Source organism: Bombina bombina, chromosome 9 (genome assembly GCF_027579735.1).
Source record: "Bombina bombina isolate aBomBom1 chromosome 9, aBomBom1.pri, whole genome shotgun sequence".
Lineage (NCBI taxonomy): Eukaryota > Metazoa > Chordata > Amphibia > Anura > Bombinatoridae > Bombina > Bombina bombina.
The window spans coordinates 177,113,269-177,130,957 of record NC_069507.1 but is presented as its reverse complement, the minus strand read 5'-3'; the positions used below and the strand labels follow the sequence as shown (position 1 = coordinate 177,130,957).

The 17,689-nt window shown below is 37.2% G+C and overlaps 1 protein-coding gene across 1 annotated transcript in view; it reads left to right on the top strand.

Moving 5' to 3' along the window:
- SLIT1 (slit guidance ligand 1) overlaps window positions 1-17,689 on the top strand; it is a 503,550-nt gene that overhangs the window by 196,382 nt on the left and 289,479 nt on the right. The window lies entirely within an intron of this gene.

Below are 17,689 nucleotides of genomic sequence, written 5' to 3'. Positions count from 1 at the left end.
CTGTGTAATTTATCTGAGTGGGTGGACAGCATCCTACAGCCAATGGTTATTTCATTACCCTCGCATTTGCGAGACACAAAACATGTTTTGCAGTTAATGAAAAATGTAGTCTGGACACCACAATCCAGATGGTTAACTGTGGATGCTGTCTCACTCTACTCCTGTATACCCCATGACATAGGTTTGAAGGCAATTTGTTTTTTCTTAGACAATTTTGGTAATTATACTGAAGATTTTAACTGTTTCATTGTGAAGGTTGTGGGGTTCCTCCTTACACACAACTTTTTTGTGTTCGAGGGGGTGTACTATCTCCAAAGGTGTGGAACAGCGATGGGGGCAAAATTTGCCCCATCTTATGCAAATCTGTTCCTAGGATTCTGGGAGTTCTTCCACATCTTTGGAGATACTAACCCTTTTCGTGTCTATATATCCACATATAGAAGATATATAGACGATTTGATCTTCATATGGACAGGAACCCAACAGCAAGCTTTAGAATTCTGTTCATCCCTAAATTCGAATGACATGAATCTCAAATTTACATTTGAATTTAATGACAAAAGTGCCAATTTTCTAGATCTTACCCTTATAGGGCTCCCAGATGGTAAAGTCAAAACAGTTTCCTATAGGAAACCCATCTCAGGGAATTCAGTCCTATTCGGGACTAGTTGCCATCCGAAACATGTCCCAGAAGCAATTGCTAAAGGGGAAATGATCAGATTAAAAAGAAACTGTTCAGATGACAGTGACTTCAAGACTCTAGCCAGGGACCTTGAATCTAGGTTACAACAACGCAGATATCCAATAAAAGCCATTCGTAAGGCTAAACACCTGGTGAGTTCCAAAACCAGAGACAGTCTTTTGGTAGACAAGCAGACAAATGATTCTAAGCCCTTTGAGGGAGTGACGTTTGTCACCACACATAGTGGACAATACAATGATATTTGTTCCATTATACGCAAGCACTTTAAAATCCTTAACGCAGATGATAAACTAATTGAAACGGTTAAAAGTGGTGTTAGGTGTGCATATAGGAAAGGTCCCACATTGGGCTCCCAACTATCTCCAACTATGCTGCCCACTAAGACTAATGACGCTTGTGCTTGGATTAGACATCAGGGCATGCATAAATGCGGCCATAGGAAATGCAAACCGTGTGACTTTGCACGCACTGGAAATACATTTACCAGTTATGTTACAGGAAAAACATTTAACATTAAAACACTCTTAAATTGTACATGTACTAATGTTATTTATGTACTTAATTGCTCCTCATGTAAAATTCAATACATAGGTCTCACCTCCAGAGAAGTAAACACCAGAATTAGGGAACACCTTTCCTCTTTCACTACAGTTAAATCGAGTACCCCTGTAGTCCAGCATTTTGGGGTATACCATGGAGGGAACCTTTCTTCCTTTTCCTGGAGCGCTATAGAAAGGGTTCACAGACCTAAAAGGGGTGGCTCCATAGATCGCATACTGGAGTTGAGAGAGGCACATTGGATTTTTACAATGGGCACTCGTATTCCAAATGGTCTCAACTCCAAATATGATATCATGAATTTGTGGTAACTGTCCAGGGCTTTTCAGCTCTCTGTGAGCCTCTCCTATGCATGTCACATTTATTATTTTAGGACCTTGTAATCATTTGTGCTATTTAGGTATTTTCACCTTTTCATATATACCTTACCCTTGAATACTTAGGACAATCATGCAACACTGTTTTAGAATCTTTACCCTACATTATTTCAAACTATTATGATTTATAGTTATGTCACAGGGTTAGGGTCCCCCATGAACAGCAATATAACTTTCAATGTGTAATATTCGTTTTGTTTTCTGACCCCGCATATTCTTTGGTGCTGAGATAATATGCATAGCCAATAGTGGTACATAATGTATTCTTTGAGTTTTCCATATTTTATATCGCACTATTTCCATTTTGCCTTTATGTATTATTCCATTGAGGTTTTGGTGTGTATCTCTTATTCCGCAATATGCTTATTCTCTGTATAAGTGAATTCTGTACTTGGCACATTTTGTTAAGGTTTAATTGCTTTGGAGGTTATGTATATATTAGTTTCACTGTGTATAGAGTAGGTAATTAACAGGTGTGTTTCTTCTTTTTTAACCAATAGGATTTTAGGTATGAGTATTTAGAGAGGTGTGTCACATAGCACTATAGGCTATGACTACGGCTCCCAGCCGAAACGCGTAAGCCAAACAGTGCCACACCTGTTATGCTTTTACTTGTGATTGCCATTCGTTTTTAATCTGAGTTTGAAATAAAGACGTTTTAATTATACTCTCCAGGACTACCGCTTTTCTATATTTCTATATTTTGCCAGTGAATCCTGGATTGTTTAGCTGTGGGGAGGTGTGTGTTTGCAGCTAATAGACATTGGTGAATCTTCAGCATCAGTTCTTCTCACGGATTGGTTACTGTTGATTGACGCTTTTACCAGCAAATAGGATCTAGCGCTCATCGAGAAGGAGAGACGCTGTACATCTGCAGACCCACGAGGACGCCAAGCAGCTGAGCCGGTGAAGAGACGAGCACTCGGAGATGGTATAAGGTACCCGTGCATCGTAGATCCCAAAGTGTCCGGTATAGTAAGCAGGCTTGGGCAACAGTGGGGGATTAATCTTGATAAATCTGCCTATGTAGTTACCTATGAAAGATTCCCTAAGCTGGAATACAGTTTGGAATATACCGCACTATTAGCTGACCTTAAGTGGTTTCTCACGCATTTGTTTTTCAGCACTACTGAGTTCTTTTTTTTTTTTGTATGTTTGATTATTTGGGTACTTTACTGGCAGTACCAACACTCAGTAGCAGCGCCTATCACACACACAAAGTCAAGTCTCTAGCTCCCCACAGCAATATGGACGAAATGGCTCACACCTCCATACACCCTCCTATACAGCAATTTTACTCTTTGATGCCCTATTCAGCAAGACATGAAGGGACTGTTAATAGTGAAGTGATATTTTCTGAGGATAAAAGTGTACTAGCACTCAGTTCACTCTTTGACATGATGGAAAATCTGCTCATTAAGGAATCCAAATTTCAGTGGGATATTTGGACAATTGAGAAATATCGATCATTACAAATGATCCCCAGAGGTCTACGTATTTTTAAATTCCCAACTTTTGATGTGGACTGTAATGATAAAGACTTTGTGGAAGAATGGAACAAAGTATTATCTAATTGCTCACTGAACCTGATGCTTCTTATGTTACAATATAAAGTTAAGCAACTTGATAAAATTAAGTTAGAAATTGCAGAGTTACAGGCAGAACTTAATTTACGCAGCACAGTATCAGATTTTGCCAAATTTGACAATATTCTTAGAGGTATCTTAGCTACTAGCAGATCAACTATCATGGAGAGAAAACACACTAAATTTTTGAGAGATAAGAATGATTATCTTAACAACACAGTGTATATATGGAGTAAAAAACAAAGGTCCACATTAAGACAAAATCAGCCTAGATTTGGGGGGAGAGGAAGGGGACGTAGGAACAGACAAAGACAGACAAATAATAATAGAAATGTAACGTTTTCTGGAAGTGATACTGAGTATAGTACTGATGGCAGTGATGAAATATCAAACATTCAAACATCAGGTGTAACTGCCAGTATTATCACTAGCGAACCTCAGTGTGTAGGAGAGATACAAAGTAACTCACAACCTGTACATAGGTCTATAACCACTCCCCAACCACATTTAGCAGAGACATCTCATAATACAACTCCCCAAACTAACTCGAACTACTCCATGTATCCTATACCTGTATCCCAGTCAGGTCTACATGTTAATGCCATACAAACAGGAAATATAGGCATTATGGAACAGGTTTTTCCCCAGGACCAGATCCCACACAAAGGGGGAGGGAGAAAGTCCAAAACACAGTCTTATCACAACTCGCAGGGACAGCAGAGATACCAGCTGAGACAAGTCAAACAAATCTCAAAGTACAAATAGATGCTACATATAGTAATGTTATTAATTTATCTTCCACATTGCTTACTGTTGATCAATTAAAAGTACTTAGTCTGGGGCTTAATTTTTCACCTACCAATGACTTCGATGTGTTTAAAACCCTATTGGATCTCAATAAATTTACCAGAAATATAACGTTAAAAAAATATTTTTCCACTACTAGTGAAGTCAGTGATAATGAACAACAGGGGACTTCGACTTTTAATGAGTCTCTCTCCTTTTCACAAACATGTGATGTGGTCTCTTTGCAACAATTACAGTCAGAATCTATTCATAACACGCAAGGCACTCTTAGTAGAGGCCCCCTGATGAAGGGAAAATCTACCTTTTACCCCATACAAGTTAGGGGTAATGTTATAGAAACCTTTTACAACAGGGTTGAACAAGATCTTATTGCTCTCAAACAGTCCAAGAAACGACCTAAAAACAACCTAAGTTTCAGGGAAAGAGCAGCAGTCAAAGAGTTAAAAGATAACTCTAGTATCACCATAAGAAAAGCGGATAAAGGAGGTATGACTGTTGTTCTTGACCGTGAAACTTATGTGGCTGAAGCATTAAGGCAACTCAACAATAGGGAGGAATATTCCATCCTTAAAGGTGACCCCACCTCTGTCTTCAGGAGGGAGCTTGTGGATCTTTTGGATGAGGGTGTGGAATCAGGGTTCATTGATCCAACTACCTTTGCATACCTGGTCCCTGATTTTCCAAAAATTCCTGCCTTCCATCATTTTCCTAAGGTCCACAAGTCCCTCCTTGAAGTTAAAGGTCGTCCAATTGTAAGTGGGGTTGATTCCCTGCTGTGTAATTTATCTGAGTGGGTGGACAGCATCCTACAGCCAATGGTTATTTCATTACCCTCGCATTTGCGAGACACAAAACATGTTTTGCAGTTAATGAAAAATGTAGTCTGGACACCACAATCCAGATGGTTAACTGTGGATGCTGTCTCACTCTACTCCTGTATACCCCATGACATAGGTTTGAAGGCAATTTGTTTTTTCTTAGACAATTTTGGTAATTATACTGAAGATTTTAACTGTTTCATTGTGAAGGTTGTGGGGTTCCTCCTTACACACAACTTTTTTGTGTTCGAGGGGGTGTACTATCTCCAAAGGTGTGGAACAGCGATGGGGGCAAAATTTGCCCCATCTTATGCAAATCTGTTCCTAGGATTCTGGGAGTTCTTCCACATCTTTGGAGATACTAACCCTTTTCGTGTCTATATATCCACATATAGAAGATATATAGACGATTTGATCTTCATATGGACAGGAACCCAACAGCAAGCTTTAGAATTCTGTTCATCCCTAAATTCGAATGACATGAATCTCAAATTTACATTTGAATTTAATGACAAAAGTGCCAATTTTCTAGATCTTACCCTTATAGGGCTCCCAGATGGTAAAGTCAAAACAGTTTCCTATAGGAAACCCATCTCAGGGAATTCAGTCCTATTCGGGACTAGTTGCCATCCGAAACATGTCCCAGAAGCAATTGCTAAAGGGGAAATGATCAGATTAAAAAGAAACTGTTCAGATGACAGTGACTTCAAGACTCTAGCCAGGGACCTTGAATCTAGGTTACAACAACGCAGATATCCAATAAAAGCCATTCGTAAGGCTAAACACCTGGTGAGTTCCAAAACCAGAGACAGTCTTTTGGTAGACAAGCAGACAAATGATTCTAAGCCCTTTGAGGGAGTGACGTTTGTCACCACACATAGTGGACAATACAATGATATTTGTTCCATTATACGCAAGCACTTTAAAATCCTTAACGCAGATGATAAACTAATTGAAACGGTTAAAAGTGGTGTTAGGTGTGCATATAGGAAAGGTCCCACATTGGGCTCCCAACTATCTCCAACTATGCTGCCCACTAAGACTAATGACGCTTGTGCTTGGATTAGACATCAGGGCATGCATAAATGCGGCCATAGGAAATGCAAACCGTGTGACTTTGCACGCACTGGAAATACATTTACCAGTTATGTTACAGGAAAAACATTTAACATTAAAACACTCTTAAATTGTACATGTACTAATGTTATTTATGTACTTAATTGCTCCTCATGTAAAATTCAATACATAGGTCTCACCTCCAGAGAAGTAAACACCAGAATTAGGGAACACCTTTCCTCTTTCACTACAGTTAAATCGAGTACCCCTGTAGCCCAGCATTTTGGGGTATACCATGGAGGGAACCTTTCTTCCTTTTCCTGGAGCGCTATAGAAAGGGTTCACAGACCTAAAAGGGGTGGCTCCATAGATCGCATACTGGAGTTGAGAGAGGCACATTGGATTTTTACAATGGGCACTCGTATTCCAAATGGTCTCAACTCCAAATATGATATCATGAATTTGTGGTAACTGTCCAGGGCTTTTCAGCTCTCTGTGAGCCTCTCCTATGCATGTCACATTTATTATTTTAGGACCTTGTAATCATTTGTGCTATTTAGGTATTTTCACCTTTTCATATATACCTTACCCTTGAATACTTAGGACAATCATGCAACACTGTTTTAGAATCTTTACCCTACATTATTTCAAACTATTATGATTTATAGTTATGTCACAGGGTTAGGGTCCCCCATGAACAGCAATATAACTTTCAATGTGTAATATTCGTTTTGTTTTCTGACCCCGCATATTCTTTGGTGCTGAGATAATATGCATAGCCAATAGTGGTACATAATGTATTCTTTGAGTTTTCCATATTTTATATCGCACTATTTCCATTTTGCCTTTATGTATTATTCCATTGAGGTTTTGGTGTGTATCTCTTATTCCGCAATATGCTTATTCTCTGTATAAGTGAATTCTGTACTTGGCACATTTTGTTAAGGTTTAATTGCTTTGGAGGTTATGTATATATTAGTTTCACTGTGTATAGAGTAGGTAATTAACAGGTGTGTTTCTTCTTTTTTAACCAATAGGATTTTAGGTATGAGTATTTAGAGAGGTGTGTCACATAGCACTATAGGCTATGACTACGGCTCCCAGCCGAAACGCGTAAGCCAAACAGTGCCACACCTGTTATGCTTTTACTTGTGATTGCCATTCGTTTTTAATCTGAGTTTGAAATAAAGACGTTTTAATTATACTCTCCAGGACTACCGCTTTTCTATATTTCTATATTTTGCCAGTGAATCCTGGATTGTTGAGCTGTGGGGAGGTGTGTGTTTGCAGCTAATAGACATTGGTGAATCTTCAGCATCAGTTCTTCTCACGGATTGGTTACTGTTGATTGACGCTTTTACCAGCAAATAGGATCTAGCGCTCATCGAGAAGGAGAGACGCTGTACATCTGCAGACCCACGAGGACGCCAAGCAGCTGAGCCGGTGAAGAGACGAGCACTCGGAGATGGTATAAGGTACCCGTGCATCGTAGATCCCAAAGTGTCCGGTATAGTAAGCAGGCTTGGGCAACAGTGGGGGATTAATCTTGATAAATCTGCCTATGTAGTTACCTATGAAAGATTCCCTAAGCTGGAATACAGTTTGGAATATACCGCACTATTAGCTGACCTTAAGTGGTTTCTCACGCATTTGTTTTTCAGCACTACTGAGTTCTTTTTTTTTTTTTTTTTTTTTTGTATGTTAGATATTGACACTGACAAATCTTCATATTTATTTAAGATGGAGTTTATTCGTTCTTTACTAAAAGAGGTGTTGATTGCATTAGATATAGAGGAGTATAGTCCTCTTGATATTAAACCAGTAAACATTTAAATTTGTTTTTTAAACCTCATGTAGTTATTCCAGAGGTTTTTCCAGTTCCTGATGCTATTTCAGATGTAATTTCTAGGGAATGGAATAGTTTGGGTACTTAATTTACTCCTTCTTTAAGGTTTAAGAGACTGTACCCTTTGCCGGCTGATAGATTGGAGTTTTGGGAAAAAATTCCCAAAGTTGATGGGGCTATCTCTACTCTTGCTAAACATACTACTATTCCTATGGCAGATAGTACTTCTTTTAAAGATCCTTTAGATAGGAAGCTTGAATCTTTTCTAAGGAAGGCTTATTTATGTTCAGGTAATCTTCTTAGGCCTGCTATTTCTTTGGCTGATGTTGCTGCAGCTTCAACTTTTTGGTTTGAGGCTTTAGCACAACAAGTACCAGATCATAATGTGTATAGCATTGTTAAGCTTCTTCAACATGCTAATAATTTCATTTGTGATGTCATTTTTGATATCATTAGAATTGATGTCAGGTATATGTCTTTAGCTATTTTAGCTAGAAGAGCTTTATGGCTTAAATCTTGGAATGCTGATATGACTTCTAAGTCAACATTGCTATCTCTTTCTTTCCAAGGTAATAAATTATTTGGTTCTCAGTTGGATTCTATTATTTCAACTGTCACTGGGGGGAAGGGAGCTTTTTTGCCTCAGGATAAAAAATCTAAGGGTAAATTTAGGGCTGCTAACCGTTTTCGTTCATTTCGTCAGAATAAGGAACAGAAGCCTGACCCTTCCCCTAAAGGAACGGTTTCCAATTGGAAGCCTTCTCCAGTCTGGAATAAATCCAAGCCTTTTAGAAAATCAAAACCAGCCCCCAAGTCCGCATGAAGGTGTGGCCCTCATTCCAGCACAGCTGGTAGGGGGCAGATTACGATTTTTCAAAGATGTTTGGATCAGTTCAATTCAAAATCATTGGATTCAGAACATTGTTTCTCAAGAATAGGTTTCAAGGTAAGACCGCCTGTGAGAAGGTTATTTCTCTCACGCATTTCAATAAACCCAGTAAAGGCTCAGGCTTTTCTGAAATGTGTTTCAGACCTGGAGTCATCTGGGGTAATTGTGCCAGTTCCATATCTGGAACGGGGTCTGGGGTTTTATTCAAATCTGTTCATTGTACCAAAGAAAGAGAATTCTTTCAGACCAGTTCTGGATCTAAAAAATTTGAATCGTTATGTAAGGATACCAACATTCAAAATGGTGACTATAAGGACTATTCTGCCTTTTGTTCAGCAAGGACATTATATGTCCACAATAGACTTACAGGATGCATATCTTCATATTCCAATTCATCCAGATCACTATCAGTTCCTGAGATTCTCTTTTCTAGACAAGCATTACCAGTTTGTTGCTCTTCCTTTTGGCTTAGCAACAGCTCCAAGGATCTTCTCAAAGGTTCTTGTGCACTTCTCTCTGTAATCAGAGAGCGGGGTATTGCGGTGTTTCCTTATTTGGACAATATCTTGGTACTTGCTCAGTCTTTACATTCTCACACGAATCAACTCGTGTTGTTTCTTCAAAAACATGGTTGGAGGATCAATTTACCAAAAAGTTCCTTGATTCCTCAGACAAGGGTAATCTTTTTGGGATTCCAAATAGATTCAGTATCTATGACTTTGTCTCTAACAGACAAAAGACGTCTGAAATTGGTTTCAGCTTGTCGGAACCTTCAGTCTCGGTCATTCCCTTCAGTAGCTATGTGCATGGAAGTTTTAGGTCTCATGACTGCAGCATTGGACGCGATCCCCTTTGCTCATTTTCACATGAGACCTCTTCAGCTTTGTATGCTGAACCTTTGGTGCAGGGATTATACAAAGATATCACAATTGATATTCTTAAATCCCAATACTCGACTATCTATGACTTGGTGGTTAAATTACCACCGTTTAGTTCAAGGGGCCTCTTTTGTTCGTCCAACCTGGACTGTGATTTCAACAGATGCGAGTCTTTCAGGTTGGGGAGCTGTCTGGGGATCTCTGACAGCACAGGGGGTTTGGAAATCTCAAGAGGCGAGATTACCAATCAATATTTTGGAACTCCGTGCGATTTTCAGAGCTCTTCAGTTCTGGCCTCTTCTGAAGAGAGAATCGTTTATTTGTTTTCAGACAGACAATGTCACAACCGTGGCGTATGTCAATCATCAAGGTGGGACTCACAGTCCTCAGGCTATGAAAGAAGTATCTTGGATACTTGCATGGGCGGAATCCAGCTCCTGTCTAATCTCTGTGGTTCATATCCCAGGTATAGACAATTGGGAAGCCAGACTTTACATCCGGGAGAATGGTCTCTTCACCCAGAGGTGTTTCTTCAGATTGTTCAGATATGGGGGCTTCCAGAAATAGATCTGATGGCTTCTCATCTAAACAGGAAACTTCCCAGGTATCTGTTCAGATCCAGAAATCATCAGGCGGAAGCAGTGGATGCGTTGTCACTTCCTTGGAATTATCAACCTGCTTATATCTTTCCGCCTCTAGTTCTTCTTCCAAGAGTGATTTCCAAAATCATAATGGAACGTTCGTTTGTTCTGCTGGTGGCTCCAGCATGGCCACACAGGTTTTGGTATGCGGATCTTGTTCGGATGTCCAGTTGCCAACCTTGGCCACTTCCGTTAAGGTCAGACCTTCTATCTCAAGGTCCGTTTTTCCATCAGGATTTCAAATAATTAAATTTGAAGGTATGGAGATTGAACGCGTAGTGCTTAGTCATAGAGGTTTCTCTGACTCTGTGATCAATACTATGTTGCAGGCTCGTAAATCTGTGTCTAGAAAGATTTATTACCGAGTTTGGAAGACTTACATTTCATGGTGTTCCTCTCATAAGTTCTCTTGGCATTCTTTTAGAATTCCTAGAATTTTACAGTTTCTTCAGGATGGTTTGGATAAGGGTTTGTCCGCAAGTTCCTTGAAAGGACAAATCTCTGCTCTTTCTGTTCTGTTTCACAGAAAAATTGCTAATCTTCCTGATATTCGTTGTTTTGTACATGCTTTGGTTCGTATCAAGCCTGTCATTAAGTCAATCTCTCCTCCTTGGAGTCTTAATTTGGTTTTGAGAGCTTTACAGGCTCCTCCGTTTGAGCCTATGCATTCTCTGGATATTAAGTTACTTTCTTGGAAAGTATTGTTTCTTTTGGCTATCTATTCTGTTAGAAGAGTTTCTGAATTATCTGCTCTTTCTTGTGAATCTCCTTTTCTGATTTTTCATCAGGATAAGGCGGTTTTGCGGACTTCATTTAAATTTTTACCTAAGGTTGTGAATTCCAACAACATTAGTAGAGAAATTGTTGTCCCTTCGTTGTGTCCTAATCCTAAGAATTCTTTGGAAAGATCTTTGCATTCTTTGGATGTGGTAAGAGCTTTGAAATATTATGTTGAAGCTACAAAAGACTTCAGAAAGACTTCTAGTCTATTTGTTATCTTTTCTGGTCATAAGAAAGGTCAGAAAGCTTCTGCTATTTCTTTGGCTTCTTGGTTAAAACTTTTGATTCATCATGCTTATGTGGAGTCGGGTAAATCCCCGCCTCAGAGGATTACAGCTCATTCTACTAGGTCAGTTTCTACTTCCTGGGCTTTTAAGAATGAATCTTCTGTTGATCAGATTTGCAAAGCAGCAACTTGGTCTTCTTTGCATACTTTTACTAAATTCTACCATTTTGATGTTTTCTCTTCTTCAGAAGCAGTTTTTGGTAGAAAAGTTCTTCAGGCAGCTGTTTCAGTTTGATTCTTCTGCTTATAATTTCAGTTTTTTTCATTATAAGAATAAAACTTTTTGATTTGGGTTGTGGATTCTTTTTTCAGCGGAATTGGCTGTCTTTATTTTTATCCCTCCCTCTCTAGTGACTCTTGCGTGGAGTTCCACATCTTGGGTATCTGCTATCCCATACGTCACTAGCTCATGGACTCTTGCCAATTACATGAAAGAAAACATAATTTATGTAAGAACTTACCTGATAAATTCATTTCTTTCATATTGGCAAGAGTCCATGAGGCCCACCCTTTTTATAGTGGTTATGATTTTTTTGTATAAAGCACAATTATTCCAATTCCTTGTTGATGCTTTCGCTCCTTTCTTATCACCCCACTTCTTCGCTATTTGTTAAACAGAATTGTGGGTGTGGTGGGGGTGTATTTATAGGCATTTTGAGGTTTGGGAAACTTTGCCCCTCCTGGTAGGAATGTATATCCCATACGTCACTAGCTCATGGACTCTTGCCAATATGAAAGAAATGAATTTATCAGGTAATTTCTTACATAAATTATAGGTTTTTTTACATACACCCTGCACCATTCCACACCACCAGTGTGATGCAGCCCAGAACATTTAAAGTTTCCAATAAGATCACACCAGTAAAGTCCCACTCAGCTTCATTGTCCCTTAAAAAAAATGTAATGACTAAACTGTAAATTCCTTTTTTTGTTGTTATTTTTCTCAGGCTTTGTCCATGTGAATGATGACTTAAAACATTACATTAAAAAAAATCAGTATTTCACACAACAGCAATTTTTTGTTGCATGAAAAAGAGAACAATACAGTGTTTTTTTGTTTTTGTTGTTGTGTAAAATGGATATTTCTGTACTGAAAAAAGGTATGTTTGTGGGGATTGCCATAAATGTACAGAACAATTGACATATTTTGTTTAGAACTTAAAGGGATACTAAACCCAATTTTTTACTTTCATGATTCAGATAGAGCATGCAATTTTAAGCACCTTTCTTATTTACTCCTATTATCAATTTTCTTCGTTCTCTTGCTACAGAGCCAGACAATTTTTGGTTCAGACCCTGGACAGCACTTGTTTATTGGTGGGTGATATTAGCCACCAATCAACAAGAACAACCCAGGTTGTGAAGCAAAAATGGGCCGGCTTCTAAACTTACATTCTTGCTTTTCAAATAAAGATACCAAGAGAATGAAGAACAATTGATAATAGGAGTAAAGTAGAAAGTTGCTTAAAATTGCATGCTCTATCTGAATCATGAATGGAAAAAAATATGGTTCAGTGTCCCTTTAATGGAATAGCCTAGTCAAAATTAAAGTTTCATGATTCAGATAGAGCAGCAATTTTAAAGGGACACTGAACCCAAATTTTTTCTTTTGTGATTCAGATAGAGCATGCAAATTTAAGCAACTTTCTAATTTACTCCTGTTATCAAATGTTCTTCATTCTCTTGGTAATTTTATTTGAAAACCAAGAATGTAAGTTTAGATGCCGGCCCATTTTTTATGAACAACCTTGGTTGTTCTTACTGATTGGTAGATAAATTAATCCACCAATAAACAAGTGCTGTCCAGGGTTCTGACTTTTTAAAAAAAATAAAAATAGCAAGAGAATGAAGAAAATTTGATAATAGGAGTAAATTAGAAAGTTGCTTAAAGTTGCATGCTCTATCTGAATCACAAAAGAAAAAAATTGGGTTCAGTGTCCCTTTAAGCAACTTTCTAATTTACTCCTATTATCATTTTTTCTTCATTCTCTTGCTATGCTTATTTGAAAAAGCAAGAATGTAAGCTTAGGAGCTGGCAAATTTTTGGTTCAGCACCTGGGTAGTGCATGCTGATTGGTGGCTACATTTATACACTAATCAGCTAGCACTATCCAGATGCTGAACCAAAAATGGGCCGGCTCCTAAGCTTACATTCTTACTTTTTCAAATAAAGATACCAAGAGAACGAAGAAAAATGGATAATAAGAAAGTTGCTTAAAATTGATTTTATCTGAATCATGAAAGTTTAATTTTGACCAGACTATCCCTTTAGTATGTCTGAAACAGTGAAGTGAATTACTACCTTTTTATTAAAAAAATAAATTCTAAAAGCCTTCTTTTTTAATCTTCCTGAAAAATTTCAAGAAGTACTTTTAATAGTTTCAGCTGTAAACACTTAAAAACAAAGTGATAGCCAATATCAGCAGTTTTTTTTTTAACTTTAAATATCTAAAAACAAACTACTGATTAGATTTACTTCACGTTTCTTAGTTATTATAGTGATTTCCAATCCCTCTTGGAATACCGACCGTCAGCATAAATTGCAATTAGAATTAAGAATTCTAAGCATTTAATTACTTTCTAACTATGTCTGCCCAACAGTTCAGTCTTGACATTGGTATACGTTACAACATTAATATTGTTTCTGAAATGCCGGGGCAGAGTATCAGTGGTCTGTAGTTGGAGTCGTAGTCTACTGACATCAATGAAGGTCCATGGCAAAGTGTTGTCAGTCTGGGATTTGGTTGGGTGGCTCACAAGTGTGATTAAGTATCTGTAGGAAGAGTTTAGGTGGGTCATTTAAAGGGGAAGCATTGGGAGGGCTATTTCACAAATTGTGAATGAATTGTCAACTCTAGAGTTACATTTCCTTTTAAAGGGACAGGGAACCCCAACATTTTATTTTGTGATTTGGATAGAGCATATAAATTTAATCAACGTTCCAATTTACTTCTATTATCAAATTTAAGAAGATAGGGTGGTGTAACCAAGCGCTAAGATAATCCCTAAACTGTACACAAGAGGGGTCCTAACCAACCCCCAAAGTAAGTGAAATGACATTGAGAGTAATATGTACAGCGCCAGAAGGCTAAGGGATGGGTATAGACACTAAAATACTCAGAGGTATGTAGTAAGTCTGCTATAACACAAGCAGTAGATAATGGTGCTCACCAAATAGAATGTAAAAACAATGTGTTTATTACAGAGGTAAGTAAAAAATTAAAATTAAAAAATACAATAAAAAACAGTTTAAAAAACCTTACACTAAAATCTTCAATACAACAATAAGAATTTCATGGATCCATGATATAACAATAGTATGATATGTTAGAAGGTATAAACATTGATGTTAACAATGAAATGGTTATGCAAAGTGATTCTCAACTAGTGCAAACAATAAGTATGACAATAAATCAGTAAAAGTTTAAGTATGACAATGAATCAGTAGAAATGTCATAAACAGTGTAAATGCAGGTGGCACTGCAGTGCAAAAAAAAAAAAGAATGGAAATGAATAAGAATCCAAAAAATCGTGAAAGAATGGTGAAAAAAAGTGAGGCAGCACAATTGCGTGAAACAAATCAAAAAATGAAAAAAGTCAATCAAAAATAGTGAAAAACACAAAGATGTTTAACAAATGTTATTGATGATCAGAAAAATATATAATTTGTAATCCAAATGAATAAAAGCAAAAATAAAAGCAAAAAGAAGAAGTCTTGATAAAGGCCTGTGTCACAGGGCCGAAACGCGTTGACCCACTGGTAAGAACCACTCTAAGGATATCACTTCATAGTGGACGTATTACGCTATGTTTATATTTTCTCCACAGGGACATTTTAGGACATTGAACTAGCAGCTGACCGTTGTCAGGGATTCGCCTAAGGGATTTCCATCACCAGGATTTAAGGTTCTTTCTGTCTTTGATTTTAATTTTTGCTTTTATTTTTGCTTTTATTCATTTGGATTACAAATTATATATTTTTCTGATCATCAATAACATTTGTTAAACATCTTTGTGTTTTTCACTATTTTTGATTGACTTTTTTCATTTTTGCATTTTTTGATTTGTTTCACACAATTGTGTCACCTCACCTTTTTTTCACCATTCTTTCACCATTTTTTGGATTCTTATTCATTTCCAGTCTTTTTTTTTTTGCACTGCAGTGCCACCTGCATTTACACTGTTTATGACATTTCTACTGATTCATTGTCATACTTAAACTTTTACTGATTTATTGTCATACTTATTGTTTGCACTAGTTGAGAATGACTTTGCATAACCATTTCATTGTTAACATCAATGTTTATACCTTCTAACATATCATACTATTGTTATATCATGGATCCATGAAATTCTTATTGTTGTATTGAAGATTTTAGTGTAAGGTTTTTTAAACTGTTTTTTATTGTATTTTTTCATTTTCATTTTTTACTTACCTCTGTAATAAACACATTGTTTTTACATTCTATTTAGTGAGCACCATTATCTACTGCTTGTAATATAGCAGACTTTCTACATACCTCTGAGTATTTTAGTGTCTATACCCATCCCTTAGCCTTCTGGCGCTGTACACATTACTCTCATTATTATCAAATTTAACACTCTCTTGTTATCCTTTGGTGAAGGAACACTGACAGCTAGCTGAACACATCAAGAAAGCCAATCACAAGAGACAAATGTGTGCAGGCACCAATCAGCAGCTAGCTCCCTTTAGTGTAGGATATTTTTTTCAACAAGGGATACTAAGAGTACAAAGCACATTTGAAAATAGAAGTAAATTTAAAAGTGTCTTAAAATCGCATGCTCTATCTGAATCATAACTTTGATTTTGCTATAATAATATTAACAGATCTAGTTTCCATGTGATGTGTCTTTTGGTTACAAAATATATTACACTAGTTACTGTGACCAATATTTTATCCATATTAAGGTGGGAACCTGTCCCTTAGGGGCAAGTATATTATATACTGGTTAATTTGTAACTATGGCCTTAATTTGTTGAAGTACTTTATTATATGTAGTTTTCCTTCCATGCAGCAGTGAAAATGTAAAAAATTATTTAGAAATTGGAAAGGTTTGTTATGAAGGATGTGCACATAATGCCCATTTTTCTTTTATTCTTCAGCAACAAATTGGCAGCATTCCAGTAAAAAATAAAAACATTTTAATTGTGAGCAACAATACGTTTTATTGCTCAACCAGAATATTCAGCTCTGAATAACTTTCTACAGATTGAATCCAGACATGTTTTAATTCTTCAAGGGTTGTAGCTAGTTTGACAGAGTGGAAAGAACGGCATATTACATGATTGCTCTTGACTGCTAGCAAGTCACCAAATAAAATAAAAATACCCTAGCAAGTTACTTTGTGTTACAGATCTAGCTTGCATCACAGACTGACTCTCCTGAGTTATCTCACATCAGTTTACTTTTCTCCCTTAGGCTTAGAAGTGGGTTGAGTGAGTGTATGTATGTCTTGTAGACAGGAAGAGCTGGATTCAGTTTTACTGAGCCCCAGGGAGATATTTGTAACCAAAGACATTCTGCTGTCTTGTTACTTGTAAACTGTGAATGAATCAGTGAAATCTAGATGGGTTGGAAGACCTGGCAGACAGGCTGAAAACAAAGTGATGGTGGTCTCCCATTAGCAGTGTGTATTTGGTTTCCCACAGCATTTTCTTAAAGACCTTAAAAGATTTTTTTTTCTTTTTGCCCAATCCTTTAGTTCAACAATACCTGTTTATCCAATCCAAGTACTAAATGTGCATTCTTTCCTGAATTGTCAACATTGTTTATCTTCTGAATTTTTCATTTCCCAGTGGAAGCAATGAGTGATATAATTGCTATGAATTAGACAATTAAAGGACCATTAAATACAGTACAATTGCATATTCAAGAAGTGCACAATTAAAAAGACAATGCAATAGCACTTGCTCTGAAGTTTAAAAGGCCATTAGATATTTTTTTCTGATAAATTTCAAAATGTATTTCAGTTTGCTGTCCCCTGTATCATATGACAGCTACCAGCCAATTACAGACTCATATAAGAATATACTGTGAATGTTTGCACATGCTCAGTAGTAGCTGGTGCCTCAGAAAGCGTGCATATAAAAATAACTTTACAATTTGATAAAGGAAGTCACACTTTTGAGTGTCTTCTTCAGATCAAGCTACGGATAATCATTTTCACATTGTGAAAGGGAGTCATGGATGAAGTTGGGTTTTATGGTGCCTATATAACAACAATTTGGCTTTTTTTGCTGTTTTTTTTAAATTAAAATCTACTATAATTTAATTCTTAAAAAAAAATATTGAGGAAAGGAATATCTCAGTAATCGCTTTAAGAAAATGGGTTGTGTGCCCCTTAAGAAAAATGGGATGTGTATTCTACTGACTCAACAGAAAAAGGACTGGTCTTCAGATTTTTCCAGGGCTACCCTGACCATCACTTTATCAATGGTAGTT